At 46.5% G+C, this 19,807-nt stretch overlaps 1 protein-coding gene and 1 pseudogene across 1 annotated transcript in view; one reads left to right on the plus strand and one right to left on the minus strand.

Moving 5' to 3' along the window:
* Positions 1 to 19,807, minus strand: part of Kiaa1549 (KIAA1549 ortholog) — a 133,821-nt gene that overhangs the window by 77,795 nt on the left and 36,219 nt on the right. The gene's annotated exons all lie outside the window — the stretch shown is intronic.
* LOC114622018 lies at positions 3,360 to 17,070 on the plus strand (annotated as a pseudogene).

Here is a 19,807-nt window from a genome sequence, read left to right on the forward strand (position 1 = left end):
TCTGGCAGAGCCTTTCAGGAGACAACTATATCAGGTTCCTGTCAGCATGCACTTCTTGGCATCCACAATAGTGCCTTGGTTTGGTGACTGTATATGGGATGGATCCCCAGGTGGGGCAATCTTTGGATGGCCTTTCCTTAATACCTTATATCTTAACTTGTCACATACCAAGCACAGGCCAATGAGTGACTATTCTCTATGGTAAAATAAATCAATAATAAATAAATAAGGACAACAACAAGAGAAAGACACCATCATACATTTAAAAGGTTATAAACTCAGGGCTGAAGAGATGGCTCAGAGGTTAGGAGCACTGGCTGCTCTTCCAGGGGACTTGGGATTGGTTCTCAGCACCCACATGGTGGCCCACAACAGTCTGTAATTCTAGTTCTAGAGGATCTGACTCCTCTTCAGACTTCCAAAGGCTCCTACACACATGTGGTAGAAAAACATACACACAGACACATCCACATAATAATTTTTTAAATAATAAAAACAGTCTGCTGTAACTTGTCTTAAAATGTAAGAGCCAAACAGGAGACAAGATCCCTTCAGAAACGAGTCAGAAACACATCTTTGTGTGAACCAGAGAGTGCAAGAGATAAAGCACAAAGAACATTGTTCAGTGGCTGATTTAAGACCCCAGAGACATGACGTAAATTACAGTTAAAGGGCAGAGATGAGGAAAGGCAAAGTGACCAAAAAGACTAAAAATAAACCTAAAAGTCCACAACTGAAAAAGCACAGGCACAAAAAAACTTCACACTGAGGCCTGAAAGGTGCCAACCTGGGAGGTTTTTTCTCTCTGCCAAGCCCCAGGAGAGTCACCAGCTCCTAAGAGGCAGCAGCTGCAGTGCCAGAGGAAATTACCTCTGTAGTTAATTCAGGAAGAGGTTAGAAAGCCCAGGTGAGGCTCTCTCCATATAAAAGGCACCAGGGACTCTCATTTCAAGCCCTGGAGATCAGTTTCCAAGCTATAAAGCTTTAGATCACCCTAGAGTGAAAGGGTTTTTTCTCTTTGAGGATAGAGAAAGAAAGGGGCTGGAGAGTCACTGTCTCTCAGGCAGTGACGTGGGCATGCAGGGGCCTTGTGGACAAAGCAAACACTGCAAGTGTCCCAACTCTCTCTGAGAGCTCCCCCTGGGCCCGTATGGAAGCACTTTGTCCCCACACCACCTTCACTGGGCGCTCACCTGGACCTGGCCATGCTACACATTCCAGCCTAGAAACTGCCCATGCAAGCCTGTTCACAGTGATGAAAAATCAGGTGCAGAGCCAGCCCACTGTCTGTCTGTCTGTCTGTCTGTCTGAGACTCATGCAGGCAAAACAAATGTGGCATTGTGAATACATTTTGAAGTCATTTTATTCTATCCCAGACTCTTTCCTAACTCCAGCAGAACACTGCTGAATCATGAACTCTTCCAGCCAGCTGGATCCCTTTAAGACCCCAGTCAATCCCCTCCTGTCACAAATGAGACTTACAGGGTTTAAATTGGCTTGCTGAAAATACCCCTACCTCCTGAGGAAGGGGCTAGGGGTGGGGCTGGGGGTGGCCAGGGTCCAGACTAGAAAAGCAATTTTGTAGGCTCTTCACAAAATGTTTTCCCCGGGGCTGGAGGAAGCAGGACCAGAGAGAGAGGGAGAAGAGAAAGGGAAAAAAAAAATGTTTTACCTACAAAACCAGTCCATTTTAACAAATATGGTTGAAAAGCATGTCTAATTGTGTCATTATGTTATAACTGAGCTGAAAGTACATGACAAGTTTGGCTACTGGAATCTACACAAAGGCACCCACCTGGTTTAGACTAAGTCCCACTGCCAACCTCCAGGCCACAGGCCCGAGTGCTGCCAAGAGAGGTCATCCTCTCTCAGAGTTGGCCTGGAGGACAGCACCGTCACCCATCTCTAAAAGCTTTAACCCAAATGGAACTTCTTTGGGTTTTTGTTTTGTTGTTGTTGGGTTTTTTTGTTGTTGTTGTTTTTGTTTTTGTTTTTGTTTTTTGATAAATTGTTTAGTTCTCAAAACAGGATGACTCATCTCAACTCACTGTAGACATTCAACCTACAAAAGGAGACAAGCCCCACCGGCGCCTCAGACTGGAAACACAAAGGCAGGCAGATGAAACCGATGAGCAACTAGGCAAATCATCACCAACTTTTCTCCTTCTAGTTCTGAGAGTCCTGAGGGGGAGTTTCAGTGCCTTCCCACACCCTACATCCTTTCCCCGACTTAGAAAAAAGCAGTGCCTTCCTTCTTTCCCCAGTCCCAAAGGCACCAATACCTTCTGCCAGGATACTCTGTCCTCCATGTCCTCCCAGATACCAGGTAGATAAGAAGTACCATTTAGTGTGTGTGTGTGTGTGTGTGTGTGTGTGTGCGCGCATGCGTGTGTAAAAATAGAATACCGAGTCTGGAGATGTGTCCATCTGGAAATTTGCTAACTAAACATTATTCAAAGTTTATGAGCCAATTTATACTCCCAGTAGTATTATATGAAACCCTGGTTGTTGCTAATCCTCACTAATACTGGACATCCCTTGGTGTCCACATTTGTACCAACCTGGCTCTGTGAAATCTTAATTTGAATGTGCACTGCTTCCTGCCCACTGACTCAGGCAAACTCCCCATCCAACAGCTGCTCATGCTGTCCCTTCCTGTGTCACGTGACCTCTACTACCTGTCCTTCTAGTGGACTGTCCATCAATGTCTTCCTGATGTAAAGAGGTTCTTACTAAATTTCAGAGTCTAACATCCTAAGTCAGATGTACTTCCTCTCAGTCATGATTATTACCTCTCTTTAGGATGACTCTGGATCTCAATTTTAATACAATCTAGTAGTATCTTTTGCTCTCAGTTTGATCTAAATTGTGTGTGTGCGCGTGTGTGTGTGCGCACATGCATGCGTGTGCACACATGCATTCACAAGTGCGTGCATGTGCACACGTCTTTAAATAGCGCCATCTGAGCAACTGAGATGGCCCCACAGGGAAAGGCACTTGCTGCTTAGCCTGATGATTTGACAAGCCTCAGACCCCCAAGATAGAAGAACTGACTTGAAAACTGTCCCCTGACCCCTGCAGGCACACTGTGTGTCCTCTCTCCTCTGCATGCACACCACAATGTGTGTGTACACTGTGGCATGCATGCCACATGCCTATAAACAAATTAATTAAATAAATAAGCTTTAAAAGATGGAAGGTTTCAGAAGTTGTCACCTCTACTAAAAGGTGTGATGCTGCTTCTAAGCAAGCTTCCAACGTTTTTCAAGTGTTTGCTTTTCACATTTAGTCCTAAATGAGTCTCAGAGTGTACACATGTGTCTGTGCACACTGACTTATGTGCAAATGAGGTACGAACATGGGTAAGATGGCCCCAGGCCAGGGTTCTGTAAGAACTGTCCACAGGCTTTCTTCTACTGGCTTAGAGTGGAAGAAAGTGCAGGAGTCTGCCCCTGAATCAATGTAACCCTCTGAGTTATAGTGTTGCAAAGAGATGGCAAGTCCGAGGGCGGGATCTGGCATAATTCCTGTTCTCCTTTTTTAAAGGAAAAGAGTTTGCAGATACAGAGGGGCTGGGGTATGTAGGAGGCCCCTGGACTGGAATAGGGATAGGACTGGAAATACAGTCCACTGAGGGACAGAGCTGCAGAGGAGGCCAGTATCTGAAAAGGAGAAATCACGCTTAAAAACAAAAAACTCACCTTAGGGTTAGGAGGTAGCTTAGTAAGCATGAGGACTGGAGTGAGCTGAATCACTAGAACCCACATAAAAAGCTAGGCACACTGCTGTACATTTATAATCACACCACTGGGGAAGCAGAAAGATGCAGGCCCATCCCTGGGCTCACTGGCCAGCCAGCTTAGACTGCGTGGAGAGCCCCAAGCCGACGAGAAACCCTGTCTCAAAAAACAAAACAACAACAAACAAAAAAAAAGTGGGCAGTGCCTGAGACACTGAACCTGGAACACAAATGTGAGCGTCCACGTAAGATCATAAAGCAACAGGAACCCACGGAAGAATGTGATCAGAATCATGGGTGTGGAAGTCTACTTCCCCTGCTGCTGGGTGTTCCCCTGCTGCTGGGTGTTCCCCTGCTGCTGGGTGAAGAGCAGGCAAGCGGGAGCCAAGGAGGACAGAGATTCCCTCGGGCACCCACAGTGGCTGAGCTTGAGCTGACTTAGATGCAGGTAAAGCTTCCATCACCAAGGTGATCTGGTGCCAACAGCTCTGTCTGGCCATGCTTCAGAAACACGGCTACTCAGACCATGTGAAATCCCACTCTGTCTGGCACTGCCGTTCAAAAAGATCACAGGGGATTTGAATGCCCATTAAAGTCTGAGGAACCTGAGGACTAAGGAAACTCCTGTAGTGACATCTAGTAGCCAACGGACACAGGGGCCCTGAGATAAATCTGCCAAAGTGAAGAAAAGCCAGAGAGGTGGGGATACCCAAAAGTGAGATGACAAAGCAGAATGAACAGAGAAAGGGGTCACCTACATAAAGGACCCCGGGGGTCAAGACAGAAAGGCTGGACACCCCGAGAGGCCAAGGGTGGCTTCCAAGAATTAAAGAAGGGAAGGATTTTCTGTAGATAACTTTTCTCAGAGTTTAGCCATGTTGGAACAGAGAGAGATAAGATACATCTGGAGGGGCCCCAAGAGGTCGTTTGCTTCTTAGAGCCGTAAAAGCTAATCAAGAGAAAACATCAGCCAAAATCAGAGATGTTCCATAAAAGACCAACTCCTCAAAAATGTCAAGGCCATAAAAGGCAAGGAAGAAGCCCAGGGAGATGGTGCGGCAGACTTAAGTGCTTGCTACGTAAGATTGGCGGCCTTAACTGAGCCCCAGAACCACAGCAGGAGCCGGAGGTAGTGGAGTGGGTCTGTAATCCCAGCAGTCCAACAGGGATGGGAGCCAGAAGCTCACAGGACAGCAACCCTGAAGTGTACAGCACCACAGAAACAAGAGAGGCCAGAGTCCACAGGGAGGGAGGAGAGAAGCAGCTCCCAAATTTGTCCTCTGACCTCCACACAGATGCCACGGAATGGACATGCCCACACATGGACACAAAACTCATTAACTTTTTAAATTGATTCTCTGTGAATTTCACATCATGAACCCCAATCCCACTCATCTCCCCATCCCTTCATAGCTGCCCTCCACCCTTGCAACCTCCCCTCAAAAGAAAGCAAACAAAAACCATCCCACCAAGGAGGCTGTAGTGTGTCACACAGTACACCCTTTTGCCCAAACAGCTGTACTTACAAATGTTCCTTACAATGAGTCATTGGTCTGGTTTGAAGCCTCTGGCTTCTGCCATATTATCAATACTGGATCCTCATGGGACTCCTCTCAGATAGCCTGTTGTTCCCCTGTGTCATGGAGATCCTGCAGCTTTGAATCTGCAGAACTAGCCCCTTTCATGTGTTCCAGCAGTTCATAGATAAGGCAGATGTCGGAGTGGGCCAACTCAGAGCCCTGCATCTGGCCTGGGTGGAAGCGGAGTTGGTCAGCTTGCCAGCTCTCCTGTGCACCACCACCTCCACCACCAGGGCTCTACTGTGCTGCCCAGGTAAGACACCATTCTCCACAGTGCTTTAGTCATTAAAGCATGGAGCCAGCTCACCTGCCTGGAACAGTGGTCCCTTGCCCACACCAGCACACAGCAGGAGAGGAATGGGGCCATCTCTCCATCACTGGAGCCCTGCCACTAAGGCCAGCTCTGTGCTGCCCAGGAAAGGAGTGTATCTTCCCCAGCCCTGCCCCACCCCCAAGTGCTGCAGCTGACAAGGGGTGGGGCTAGCTCTCACCCTCTCTTAGGTGGTGAAACAAGGGCATTTCTTCCTCAGCCACGCCACCACACGGCAGAAGAAGGGCAGGGCCAGCTCTCCTGTACCCATGCTACCAGACCCAGCTCTCCTAGCTACCCAGGCAAGGGGAGGAGCCAGCTCTCCCCAGTGTGATGTCCAGAGAGGGGCAGGACCAGCTCAGCACAGTGCTAAGATTTCAACATGGCCTCAGGTGGCAGCCCAGACCAGGGACTTTCTTTGGTAATAACATGGGCCTGAGACATCAACACAGACCCTGCTGCAGCAGGACCACAAGCAGAACCAGACATGGCCCTAGCAGGAGCGTAGGCCCCAGATATCATCATGGCCCCAGTGGTTGCAAAGGCTTCTTTTATCCGCCTGTTCCTCACTGCCGTGTGTCTCCAGTTCTTCGCTTTCTCTCCCCTCTCGACACCACGTACTCCATCTTTCCCATCTCCCCATCACACGTTCACCCGTCATACTGGCACCCGCCGTGGCAGGTGCTTGGGTGTCTTTCTTCCAGCTGCCCTGCGTCTGTTTTTTGTTTTGTTTGTTTGTTTTTGTTTTTTAAAGACAAGGAAGAACTGAAGACCTGTCACAGATGTGAGAAGACTAAGAAGGTATGGTAAACCCTTATAAGGTAGGATTCTGAATTGAATTCCAGAGGTGAGAGACTGGTGAACCCGAGAAGTATGTGGTTAACTTCACGACGCTATCCCAAGGATAAGTTCTCCACTTCAAATCTTTTAGGATCACACACAATGCTCATATCAGAGGAACCTGAATTATCACACGGGAACTGTGTGTTAGTCTACTTTTATATGTTTCTGAAATTTAAGATTTATAGAGGGGTGTGTGTGTGTGTGTGTGTGTGTGTGTGTGAGAGAGAGAGAGAGAGAGAGAGAGAGAGAGAGAGAGAGAGAGAGAGAGCGCAGAAGAGGGCATCCTATCCCCTGGAGCTAGAATTACAGGCAGTTCCAAGCTCCCTCCGTGGATGGATGACCCTCAGGTGCTAAGGGAGAGCAGTGCAGCACTTTTAGCTGCTGAGCCATCTCCCCAGCCCCCTGAAATTCTTTCAAAATGAGAACTCAAAGAATTCATTTTCTGCTTGGCAGGTTAGGCATGGGCTCAGGGAGCATGTGTATGGGACTGGGGCTGGTTCTGGGTCTGTATATGACGTTTTAGAACCTGTCTCTTGAACCAAGACCACAGATAATTCAAGATTTACTTATTATTTTTATGAGTACACTGTAGCTATCTTCAGACACACCAGAAGAGGGCATCGAATCCCATTACAGATGGTTGTGAGCCACCATGTGGTTGCTGAGAATTGAACTCAGGACCTCTGGAAGAGCAGTCAGTGCTCTTAACCGCGGAGCCATCTCTCCAGCCCATCCACGGATACTTCAGGTGCAACTGTAGCAGCACTAATGATACAATCCAGGAGAAGACACTGAAGATGGAAAGAATGAGGAATGAACACAGATGACCTGGAAACACAAACAGAAACGAGAGGGGAATGGAGAGAGACACACAAAGTGGCTGACTAGTGAGACTCTGACAGAACTCTGACAGAGGTCCCCCCTCTGCATCATCTTCCTTATGTATTTGGTCTGTCATCCATTGTGAAGAGGGTGTGGAAGGAAGGTACACAGTGCAGGGGAAGAAGGGAAGGAGCAAAGAGTCCTGGAGGGTGGAGGAGAGCACCACATACACCAAGTAATCAGCAAACACTCTGACCCCACCCAGAAGGTAGGTTTTCAAGTTAGGAACACTCCTGCTCCCAAATCCGTGTTCCTGGCCACAACTGGGTGTGGAAATTCTATGAGCAGCCACTGTGATGCATGTTCCACAGAAAAGATTCTGCCTCTGTAACATAACGTACATCCCCAGGACTTTAAATGCACAACTACTTAAGCACTCCATTTGAAACCCACCTGTCTTCCTTGACTAAGTTATACTCTTCATTAAAGACTCTGAACCCTGACTCAAAAAGAAAGCAGTACACTGGAAAGAAACTGCCAGACACCCGGCCCTTTTGCCTCCAGGCTCATCTGGGTCCACCTCTAGCTCTTCAAGCCCCGCCAATAACAAGGTCAGTTTCCTTTCCTGGGTCACAGGCCACCTGTCTACTTATGTGATGTGCGGTTCCTGGAAATCAACACCTGGAAAATGAGCGTTGAAGCTTGTCTATGGGAGTAGGACTGAAATGAGGCCATTCCTGTATACAAGGTTGTCTCAGTCAAGAGTGAGGGGAGACTGCATAGGCAGGAGGTGACTCCACAAAAAGACTGTGGACAGAATTCACCAGAAGACTCAAGTTCAGAAGACAAGCCCAAGTCTGCAGAGACTAGATAGCTGGGGTCTTGAGCAGTGAGTGTCCTTGGTAAGACCTTAGCTAGATCTGTCTGCAGGGCTGCCTCAGCCCTCTCTGCATGCTCAGCTCCATGGCTCCACTTCTTTCTTGAGCCCAGCACCCTGGGTGAGAGAAGATCCAACGGGCCAAGCCTAGGTCACATGCCATGTTGTCCCAACAATCCCCTGGCCCTCTAGACTGTCATATGATAAGCATTCTCCAGATTTAAAAAGGAGAGTTCACCACTAAATGACAAGTGGCCTTTTTGTTAGCCCTTGAGGAGACTTCAATTGTAGCTGGGAAAAAAAAAATCCAGCCAATAAAAAGAAGAGCTCTTGCCGGGCAGTGGTGGCGCATGCCTTTAATCCCAGCACTTGGGAGGCAGAGGTAGGCAAATTTCTGAGTTTGAGGACAGCCTGGTCTACATAGTGAGTTCCAGGGCAGCCAGGGCTACACAGAGAAACCCTGTCTTGGCGGGGGCCGTGGGGAGCAGAACTCTTCAGCTCCGACACATACAACCTAAGCATGCAGGGAGCTGAACGGCCAAAGTCTTCAGCACACCCCAGAGAACAAAGCAGTGTCCTCTCCTGCTCTCTGGTTCTCCAGGACTAATTCCGTGTGGTTGCTCCCACTTCCCACTTCCTCCTCTGGTGACGGGGGCCCAGATAAACAACCAGCGACATCCCTGGAGAGCATTAAGGAAACTTGAGAAAAATTTAGAAAACTATAACCACAGGCCAACACCGCCACAATAAATGGCATGGTGAAGCTTCCTAACGATTCATGTTATTACAGTCAAAACATCAGCACGGGACTTGTGGTGGGATTTGGGGACTCTTTCTTTTCAAGATACTATTTAATGAGATAAGGATATTAAAATGCTGGCTTAATTCAAGGTATATTTAGTAGACAATGTCACATGGACAATGATGTCACAGCTGGCTTGGTTTTTACTCCTTTCCTCTCTCACCAACCTGGAGAGCAAGACCATCAGCGCTTGGAACAACCAAAACAAGCTAAATACTCAGTTCACCGGGAACAAAGGGGAAAAACATCCTTCTGCCGGCCATCTGCTCCTAAAACAATTTAATTCAAAACAGTCCTATAACAGCAGGGAAAAGGACACCACCCGCTTCAAGATAATCTTGTCTCCGATTACACTTGGAGCTGGATGGCACACTACATCCCATGACTAAGCATGAAGAGGCACTTTCCCTCCCAGACCAGGGCAGCAGCACTCAAGTCCACACTAATGGGACAGGGCCTAGGGCAGAGAACGGAGAGTCAGCCTCCCTTGCTGGGTGGGTTTAATCCACACAAAGGCCAACAGTTTATGCTGCAGGCTTAATACTGTAATTCAGGTCCAAGCTAAGCTTTCCTTTGATATCAAGAGAGTTAGAAGCTTAGACAAGAGAAGGGTCAGTCTGGCTGGAGGCACCAGCAGAGACAAAGGGGAGTACGCACAATGTTGGATGTGTCTCTGTGACAAAGAGCAGTGGCTCCATTCAGTTGGGAAGGATGCTAAAGAAGTTGGCTCAGGAGTATGAGAATGTCAGCCGACAACGGGGAGCCACTGCATAGCACTGAGCAGTGCAGCCTTTTTAACATCACCGTCCTGCATAAAAATCACCCTGGCAGAGGGAGGAGAAGCGGAGCAGGCTCCATCCTCCACACAGATACACTGGGCACCAGGCAGGGAGTGTACTCAGGAGGGAGAGGAGAATGGGGACAGATATGAGAATCAGAGGAAGCAAAGTTAAACAGAACACAGAGCGTTAGAGCCTGGTGGAGTCTGTGAGGCATAGGAATAGGTGAAGGTGATCTAAGGCAAGGCAGGAGGTTCAGGCACAAGGACAGGAGTTCAAGGACAGCTTGGGCCACACAGCAAGATCACATCTCACAAAAGAAAAATAAAGTCACCGTTGCCAGCTCCTACTAGACAACTCCTCTGAGTGTCTCAAAAGCCCCACCCCTCCTCGAGGGGGCTGGGGCTCTCTAACTCAGCTGACAGTTAGGTACTTCCACCACGGTTAGTCCCCGACTCTCTCCTCCCTACCACCAATGCACCTGCTCAGAACGCAGCCTTAGACAGCAGCAAGAGACGGGCATCCCAGCACTGAGTGATACAGGTAGGTCTTCCAAGACCCAGACATAACCTTGCTTCCTCCCTCGTTCTGAATGTGGCTCTAAAGCAGGGAGAAGTCTGTGGGAACAGGGGAAGGGAGAGGGATCTGGTTGAAACCCTTAGTCACAGAATTAGGAATTCCAGCACAGTTAGCTTCTACTATGAAGGTTGTCTACATTGAGCAGTATTTCTTTTAAAGAGATCATATCTAATAAGAATATTTAAATACTCAGGCATGACGGCACACCTTTAATCTCAATGCTCCGATGTAGAGGTAGGCAGATCTCTGTAAGAGGCCAGCCTAGTCTACTAGTGAGTTCTAAGACCACCAGGGCTATGTAGAGAGACTATGTCTCAAAAAGCAAATAAAAAGCAAAAAACAGAGAGACACACAGACAGACAGACAGACAGACAGACAGACAGACAGCTTAAACAGTAATGAACCATGATTAGGCCTACCCATACCAACACTTTTGCTTATTCTGGCTATAAACCTGTAATTTTCTAGGAGTCTCATAAGAAACCCTACTTACAATGAAAGGCACATTTTAACTGCCTTCTGTAACTCTTGGGATCTGTGTCTGTGTTTTATCTAATTATGACGCCATCCAAGGTGCCCCCAGAACCCTCTCTATCTAGATTATCAAAAAGGGGAAAAGGAGGGGTCTCTTGGAACTCTGGTGAACAATGTGTGGTGGCGTGAATAAAAATGGCCCCCATAGGGGCACATACTTGAATGCTTAGTCAGCAGAGAGTGGTACTGTTTGAAAGGATTAGAAGGATTAAGAGGTGTGGCCTTGTTGAAGGAAGTGTATCACTGAAAGATGAGCTTTGAGGTTCAAAAACCCATGGCAAGCCCAGAGTCTCTCTTGGCCTGTGAGCAGGTTGTAACTCTCAGCTACTGCTCCAGCACCATGGACTTGCCCTACCATGATGAAAAAAACTATGAGCAAGGCCCCAATTAAATGCTTTCTCTTACAATAGTTGCCTTGGTCATAGTGTCTCTTCATAGTAATATAACAGTGACTAAGACACAGTGAAGTTTCAAAAGTCCAATACACAGCAGGGCATAATATCAAACAGCCTAGAGCCCAGCACTGGGGAGGCAGACCAAGACTGATGTCTGTACATTCAAGGCTAGTCTGTGTACATATGCTGTGCCAGGAAGCGTTCATGAAGCCCAGAACCCCAAAAGACCATCAAGGAGCCAATTTCGATGCAATTGCATTAGGGTCTCTTTATTATAAGCTTGAAGTTGGGCTCTCCACCAACCCTGACACAGTGGGATGGGAAGGTGGAGCATCCCTGAGCCTTCATCAGGATAAGGTTTTATAGTAAATGGCAAGCAAGCAAGAGGGCTTAAGCCAACAGGTGGGTGCTTTGAAGCAAAATCATGAACAATCATAAACGATCCGAAAGTACATCTGAAACAGTCAGACTGATCTTTGATTGACTGTTGCTAGGAAGTAGCTAGGGTTTAGTAACTCTGGAGTATGGGCCAAAGACAAGCCATTGGGGTCCTTCCTAGTACTTGGGTGTAGCTTGGGTTCAGCTGCAGGTCAAAATTTTAGGCTCTTTTTCTTTTAAAATGGAGGCCAATGTCAAGATGACTTCTGGGTCAGCCATGGCTACAAGATGAGGTCTTAAAAAAAAAAACAACAGGACTGGAGGGGCGGCTCAGCAGTTAAGCAGTGGCTGCTCTTCCAGAGGACTCAGGTTTGATTCCCAGCATCCACATGGTGGCTCACAACTATCTGTAACTCCAGTCTTGGGGAATCTAATGCCCCCTTCTGACCTCTACAGGTACTGCAGTACAGGGACACACATGTAGGCAAAACATACATACAAAATAAAAATAAGTAAATAAATCATTTTTATAAACTTAGAAGCATAAAGTTGTATGCTACACAGACACCACCAGGCCAATGAAAGACAGGTCCTCTGAGAAGCCACACCCAAGTGCTCATGTACATCTATCTGTCTTATAGACTAGCCCTGTAACCATGTCCCATGCTAAACATCTGTTTCGTAAATTCCAGCTCTGCCTCATAGTGGCTCATCCTGAAATTCTTTTCTCCTCCAAAGCCAAGGATCCAGCTTTACTGGACTGAGGCATCTAAAAGAGGAAGGCAACTCCTCCTGATGCTGGTGGTAGTTCAGGGATGTGTCTCCTGCTGCAAGGCTGTGGCCACTCAAGAAATGGAAGACCCCCTCAGCACCCATAACAGGCTTTGAGGGAGTTTCTACTGTGAGGACAAAAAGCTCAAGTAAAAAAAAAAAAGTGGAGGCATCTCCATCATAAGAATCCCCCACCTCGTTCAGACAGTCGCTAGAGGTGAGTGACACCCTTCACAGCACCACAACCTCTGGGAGTGCAGGCAAAAGATGCTAGGCTGGAAAAGTGTGCCTGCCCAGCTCTCAGTCAGAGGTGTAAACTCCGGGACATGGGTATCAGCTGAGGCATAGTCTCTCCCCATCAGCCACATCCATGCTAAACTCATGCTATTCTCCTGTCTAATCCATCTAGGCTTTTAATCTGCAGATCTGATTGATGTATTTCTGTATCTCTGTCTTATCTAAAAGAAATAAAATGTTGCAAGGTATCCTGTTCTTAAAATCTTTCACTGGTTCTGAACAGCCTTCCGAAAGCTCAAGGCTATGCCACCAGGTATGACTGGACACATCTTTCATTGTAGCGCCAGGAGAGTGATAGAGGCAGGAGGATCAGAAGTTCAAGGCCAGCCTGGGCTACATGAAACTCTGTGTTAATTCTCCAATTCCTCCCCAAAAAATTACAAAGTGAAAATCCAAAGCCCTCAAATGATGGAGCAGAGGCTCCATCTCCTACCAGTTCCTGTTGGGAGCACGACCCAAGGTGGCCTGCACTCCAACTGCTCTGTGCATTGCTTTCTCTGATGCTGATTCCACTATCAGACCCTCCTAATCTCAACTCTAGTCCCACCCAGCTTCCCTTCTTCTGTTTTCCCTGGAGCCTTTGTGTCTGTGCTTTGCTTGTCAAACTTGAGTTGCATCCTTGGCAGGCATTGTGGTGCAAGACTTTAATCCCAGCACTGGGAGGCAGAACAGTTCAAGCCCAGCCTGGTCTACACAATAAGTTCCAGGCCAGCAAGAGTTGGAACTCACAACACAGTGAAATCATTTCTCAAAAATCAAACACACACTGGATTCTTGATTTTACTCATCTGCCTCCTTCAGCGGGCAGATTGACTCTAAGCAATCTGAAGGGAAAGGCTACTTTTTTCCTGGATCCATCTCCATATCCAGTCTCAAGCCTGCCATGTCTTTCCTAAGGTCTAGCAAGACCCTTCTGACCATGGAAGCCAAGAGTCAAGAATGAAGGGCCCCCTGCTTGTGGACTGTACAACACAGAAAAGATGGATAACTGAGGTCAGACTGGGGAGATTGCCAAGGAAAGAGGGAGGCTGCTGCCAGAGAGCGACGGACAAGGAAGTCACCAAAGGATGAGGAGCCAGAAAGACAGTGGGAGGCAGCTCCAGCAAGACAGGATAGCATGTGTGTGAATGGAACAAATTAGGTAAAGATGAGAAGATCGGGGTGCTTGACTGCCCTGAATCATGAGTACTGAGTCAGAGCCTGGGGTAGGGAACCCTTCACAGATGTGAAATGGCTGGTGAGAAGAACACACGGCCAGAGGAGAACCTGCCACAGCAAGGCTTGTAGTCAGTCAGGAAGCAGAGAGAGGTCCATGTGGGTGCTCATCTCTCTTCCCCTCTTCTTCAGTCTGGGATTCGAGCTACAGAACTGTGCTTCCCCTGTTGAGGGTGGGTCTTCTCACCTTAATCAACCCCATTTTAAAAGAAAAGTGTCACAGACCCGTTTAGAGATTTATCTCCATGGCGTAGTGGTTTCGCTGAGAAGGGTTCATAGGCTTGAATCCTTAGTCCCCATTTGCTGGAACTGTTTAGGAAGGATTAGTTGGTACGGCCTGGCTGGAGGAGAAGTGTTCCCAGGCATGAGATTTGAGGCTTCAAAAGATTAGTGTCATTCCCTGTGTGTGTGGTCTCAGCTTCCTGACTGTGGACTGAGAGGTGAGCTCCTAGCTGCCGCCTTCGCCCCAGCTGCCATGCCTCTGCTCCTCCAGCGGAGACTTTAACCCTCTGGAATCTTAAGCTCAATAAAAGTCTCTTTTTATAAATTGCCTTGGCTCATCACAGCAACGGAAAAGTAAGTCACACACACACACACACACACACACACACACACACACACAGGACAACTGTAGATTCCATCAATTCAACACTCAAGATTTACCATCAGAGACTCACAGTTACCAGCAAAAAGACAATGAGGGTAAAACTTGTAACTTGTAATAAATGCTCACTTGAGGGCGCTCTGCAGTAATCATATTACGGTGGTGTAAAAATGTGGGCCCCCCCCCCCAAATCTGTGTTGAAACCTGTGATGGTCTGAATATGCCTGGCCCAGGGAGTGGTACTATTAGGAAGTGTGGCCCTGTTGGAGTAGGTGTGGCCTTGTTGGAGGAAGTGCGTCACTGTGGGGGTAGGCTTTAAGAGAGCTTCCTCCTAGCCGCCTGAGCATGCCAGTCTTCTGGTAGCCTTCAGATCAAGATGTAGAACTCTCAGCAACCTCTCCAGCACCATGTCCGCCTGGATGCTGCCATGATTCCCAGCTTGATGATAATGGACTGAACCTCTGAATGCATAAGCCAGCCCTAACTAAATGTTGTCCTTTATAAGACTTGCCTTGATCATGGGGTCTCTTCACAGCAACGGAAACCCTAAGACAAAATCCTTCCCCAAAGGTCAGTGAATTTAAGGAGCTGAGATCTTAGAAGGCCACTAGGTCATTAGAGTGGAAACCATAAGGATTAGTGTCCTTATAAAAAGGGGCTTGGTCACCTTTTCCCCCATGTGGCTATACGTACCCTTGCCACACCCAGTCTACTGTACCGGCAACCAGAATGGAGAGCAATACATTTCTACTGTTTATTAAGTTAACACCTCGTCTAGGGTATTCTGTTACAGCAGCACAGACAGAGAAAGTCCCGCACCACATCAAGTGCCATCTGCATATACTTCTCGGGTTCAGTACAGCTAAGCACACAAATTATTCTCATCCTTACTTAATGTATTCCCAGTCACCGCAATCTTTCCCAAACCCCCTCTTTCTGCCTGCTTATTGGTATGAAGAGCCTACTGATTAGCAATTATCCATAACATTAACTCTCTAAGCATCAACAATATGGTTTATTGGAAGGCTCTTTAGGACTCCAGAATGAAGAGCAACACCAAGTTAATATAAATACTAATTTGCCAAGAAACTAGCCAGATCGAAAGTACAAATCAGCCAAAAAGCAATCTTATAACGCTGAAGGACAAAGCAGAGTTCAATATATGTGTTTGCCATTTACAGTAAAATGTTTAAATGCTGCCAGTGCATCCGTTGTTGGTATTTAAATTTTCTATTGTCAAATAAACACAAACAAAAGCTGAAGAAAAAAACCCTAGACTCTCTTGCCCAGATTTAATACCACCAGTGCCACCGCTAAGGGGAGAAAAAGTAAACTCCAGGCCTGAGTAATAGCTCAGTAGTCAAAGTCTTTGCCAGGCTACCATGAAGACCTGAGTTGGACCCCCACCCCCGAAAAAAAGCTGACCATGGTGGCCCACACTTGTCATCCCAATGCTGGGGAGGCAGAGACAGAGGATCTATGAAGTTCACTGACCAGTCAGCCTGGCCTACTTGGGGAGCCCCAGGCCAGGGACAGATACTGCCTCAAGAAATAAGGTGGGCAGCTCCTGAGGACCGAGACACCTGAGGCTGATCTCTAACCATTACATGCAGAGGGACACACGTGCCTATGCACAAGAACTCACAAGTAACAAGAACACAGAAAGTTTACACGTCGTTATTAACCTCAAGAAATACTTTCACACGGCATCTGTCTTCCTTTTGGGGGAAGATGGAACTTCGCACATCTTTAGGGTGCACGATCAGTGAATTCAAAATGCCTGCTATGACCTGACACCCTCCCCACCAGGGCAGGCCCTTGCCTGGAGAACATTTGTCTTCCAATTGTCTAAGAGAGGAGGCCTCAGTGAGGGAGGGAGCCCTTCCTGGCAGAGGCGGAGCTGTCTTCTGCACAGCAGAAGCCATACTGATTCTCCTCTGTTTCAGGGTTCTTGTGGCTGGGCTTCCAGTGCTGTGGGGAGCCCTTGAAGGGCAGCTGAAGCTGAAAACAGGGAAGCTGGTATCCCTCAGTGCTCAGAACCTGGTGGATTGTTCAAGCGAAGAAAAGTATGGGAATAAAGGCTGCGGGGGTGGCTTCATGACTGAAGCTATCCAGTACATCATCAATAACGGAGGCATCGAGGCAGAAGCTTCCTATCCCTACAAAGCCAAGGATCAAAAGTGTCACTACGACTCAAAAAATCGAGCTGCCACATGTTCAAGGTACATTGAGCTCTCCCCCTTCGGGGACTAAGAAGCCCTGAAAGAAGCAGTGGCCACTAAAGGACCTGTCTCTGTGGGCATCGACACCAGCCATTCCTCCTTCCTCCTCTACAGACGTGGTGTCTATGATGACCCCTCCTGTACTGAGAACATGAATCATGGTGTTCTCGTGGTTGGCTATGGGACTCTTGGTGGGAAAGATTACTGGCTTGTGAAAAACAGTTGAGGCCTCCACTTTGGTGATCAAGGGTATATTCTGGTGGCAAGAAATAATAAAAATCATTGTGGGATTGCTAGCTATTGCTCTTACCCAGAAATCTAAACCAGTTCTTCTATTTCTAACGAGTCACAAAGATGGAATATACTCTAACTTGATTTCACCTGCTCTGTCCAAAGAAACCAAGTGTGTAGTGATCAATGTGTAGTTACAGGACTAACTAGGTTATAGCTTGTTCGCTTTATAAACTTTATCTCTCTCTGAAAAGTCTGTAAACAAGAAAGTACTGTAAATGGAGCTCTGTCAGTGTCTGTCTCCAGGATATTCTTTCTATACTTACACCCCGTTGTCTAATGTTTTCTAATAACTATTTGTAACATGATAGCCCCAAAGTGCTTAATAAAATCTGTCATTTTAAATCTCAAAAAAAGAAAGAAAGAAAGAAAGAAAGAAAGAAAGAAAGAAAGAAAGAAAGAAAGAAAGAAAAGAAATATTTTTGTATTTCTAGTTCAGGTTTCTAAAATAATAACCAAGTATCATCACCACATCTGACAAAATTAAAGAATCCCTAATATCCCTGTATTCCTTGATGGCCTTGAGATACTTCTGCATAGTTGCTTTTCTCGATTCAACTCCCAAGCAAGAAACACACTGCTTTGGTTCATATGTCTCCTAAGTGTCTTACACATTATTAAATTTTCCTCTCCTTTCTCTTTGAAGCTCTCACTAGTTCATTATTAAAGAAAGCAGGCCATCTGTCCCTGCAGACAGCCCACACTCTGTCTGGCTCGCTATATTCTCATGGTGTCATTTAAAGTTCTTCTACCCCACATTTCCTGAACTGTTCGATGAATCAAGAAGCTTCCTGGGGTTCAGGGTCAATATTTTATCCAATGACACTTTCCAGGTGGTCTGAGAGCATCTAGAAGGAACTTGTTTCCGGTTGTGCCACTCTGAGTGGTGGAAACTTCTTGTGGGCTTAGATGGTGATGGCCTGTTGTAGCAGTGGGGGCTCCTTGGCAAGTTTTCACCCGCTGTTGCCCCGACTGCCACCGACTGCTGCTGACACTCATTACTTCATTAGGGAGGTTGGGAGGTTGCGTTTGTAAGCCTGCATTAATTAAAGATATTCCAATGCTCAAAGATATAATTAAAGAAAGAATGATAATTATTTGGTGTCTGAAGCGCTATCATGTTTATGTTTAGAACACCCCTAAGTCTTCTGATTAGGAATTCAATACAAAGTTGCCAGCATCTTGCTGTTCCTTAGAAATTCTACAGATGAATCTCTGGCTCTATGATAAAGCTAGGATAAAGCCTTCCTTTTTCTTTTTAGTTCAGAGTTCAGAAAGACATCGAATAAAGAATCAAACATCTTAGAAATTATGACACCTATGAAGAAGGAGAGGAGGAAATAGATTGTTAGAACATTTTCAAAGCAGTATGCTTATTTTAGACACAGATTAATGAAGAGCCAAAGTAACCTCAAAGCACCATGGCTAAGCACTGTCAATGTCCTCTTCTCTAGCAGTCCCCTACAGAGAGCTTCTAGAACTCAGCAAAAAGAATCCAGATCTTCTTCCTCCCACCCCACACTCACAGACAGAAGGCACACTCCACAGAGAGATGTGTGCATCCAAGTTTACCACAGGCATTGCTCACAACAGCCAAGGTATGGAGCCAGCCTCGGTGTTTATCAGCAGATAAGTGGATAAAGAAAATGTAGACTACACATAGCCAAGACTTCCTCTGTTATAAAGCAGAAAGAAATTATGCCATTTGCAAAAAAAAAATGAATGGAACAGGATATGATTATGTTAAGCAGAATAACCCAGACCCAAAAAGACTAACACTGCATGTTTTCTCCCCTAGATAGAATCTACATGTGATATAGATAATTTATATATGTATATTATATGACATCAAAACAGAAGGGAAATTATGATGGAGAAGAATAGATCTAAAGGGAATGAAGAGGTAACGGAAAAGACAGAGACCACATGTTCTCTATCATACATAGAGTCTACTCTGTGTGTGTGTGTGTGTGTGTGTGTGTGTGTGTACATATGTGTACATGTGCATGCGTGAAGGGACTATTTATGGGGAGGAAGAGAATCAGTGAGAGGAAAGGAGGATGTCTTGGGGAGGTAGGAAGGAGTAAATCTGAGCAAAATACAATATATGTATATGAAAAAAAGACATAAAGAAACATGTTATTATGTACATCAATTAGAAAGCTTTATAAGTCTAAGCCTAAGAAATAAAGTAGCATGTAAAATGCCTGTGTAAGCAGAAGTCAGAACCTCCCACCCCCAGTCAGAGACTAGTTAATACCTTGCACATAATCATTTAATGACCTGAGAGCCTCTATTAATAGCCAGCCTCAGCACGGGCCCACCTGCCCCCATCGGAGAATTTCAAACTGCAGAGAGCGGAGCTTACCCCCGTGAGAGGCACCAGCCTGGTATATGTGGAAAGGGGAAAGGGAGGAAGGAGATGGGGGTTGGGGTAACTTTTAGAGGTCAGTAAGATGAGAAGGCCTGTCTCCTCCAGAACAGAAACAAGGGTGGTGGGATATATATATTATGAAAAGATTCAATAAATGCAAATTATATACTCATTAAAATTAAATTCTAAACAAATAAGAAAACACAGCAATGAATGCTGCTTAAAAATGAGCAACTGGTAAATTTTGCTGTGTTTATTTTACCACTTGAAAAGAAATGCTAGCCAGGCAGTGGTGGCACACACCTTTAGTCCTTTAAGGACTTGGGAAGCACAGGCACGTGTATCTCTATGACTTCGAGACCAGCCTGGTCTACAGATCAAGTTCCAGGACAGC

This window comes from Grammomys surdaster, unplaced genomic scaffold (assembly GCF_004785775.1).
Source record: "Grammomys surdaster isolate TR1022 unplaced genomic scaffold, NIH_TR_1.0 186, whole genome shotgun sequence".
NCBI lineage: Eukaryota > Metazoa > Chordata > Mammalia > Rodentia > Muridae > Grammomys > Grammomys surdaster.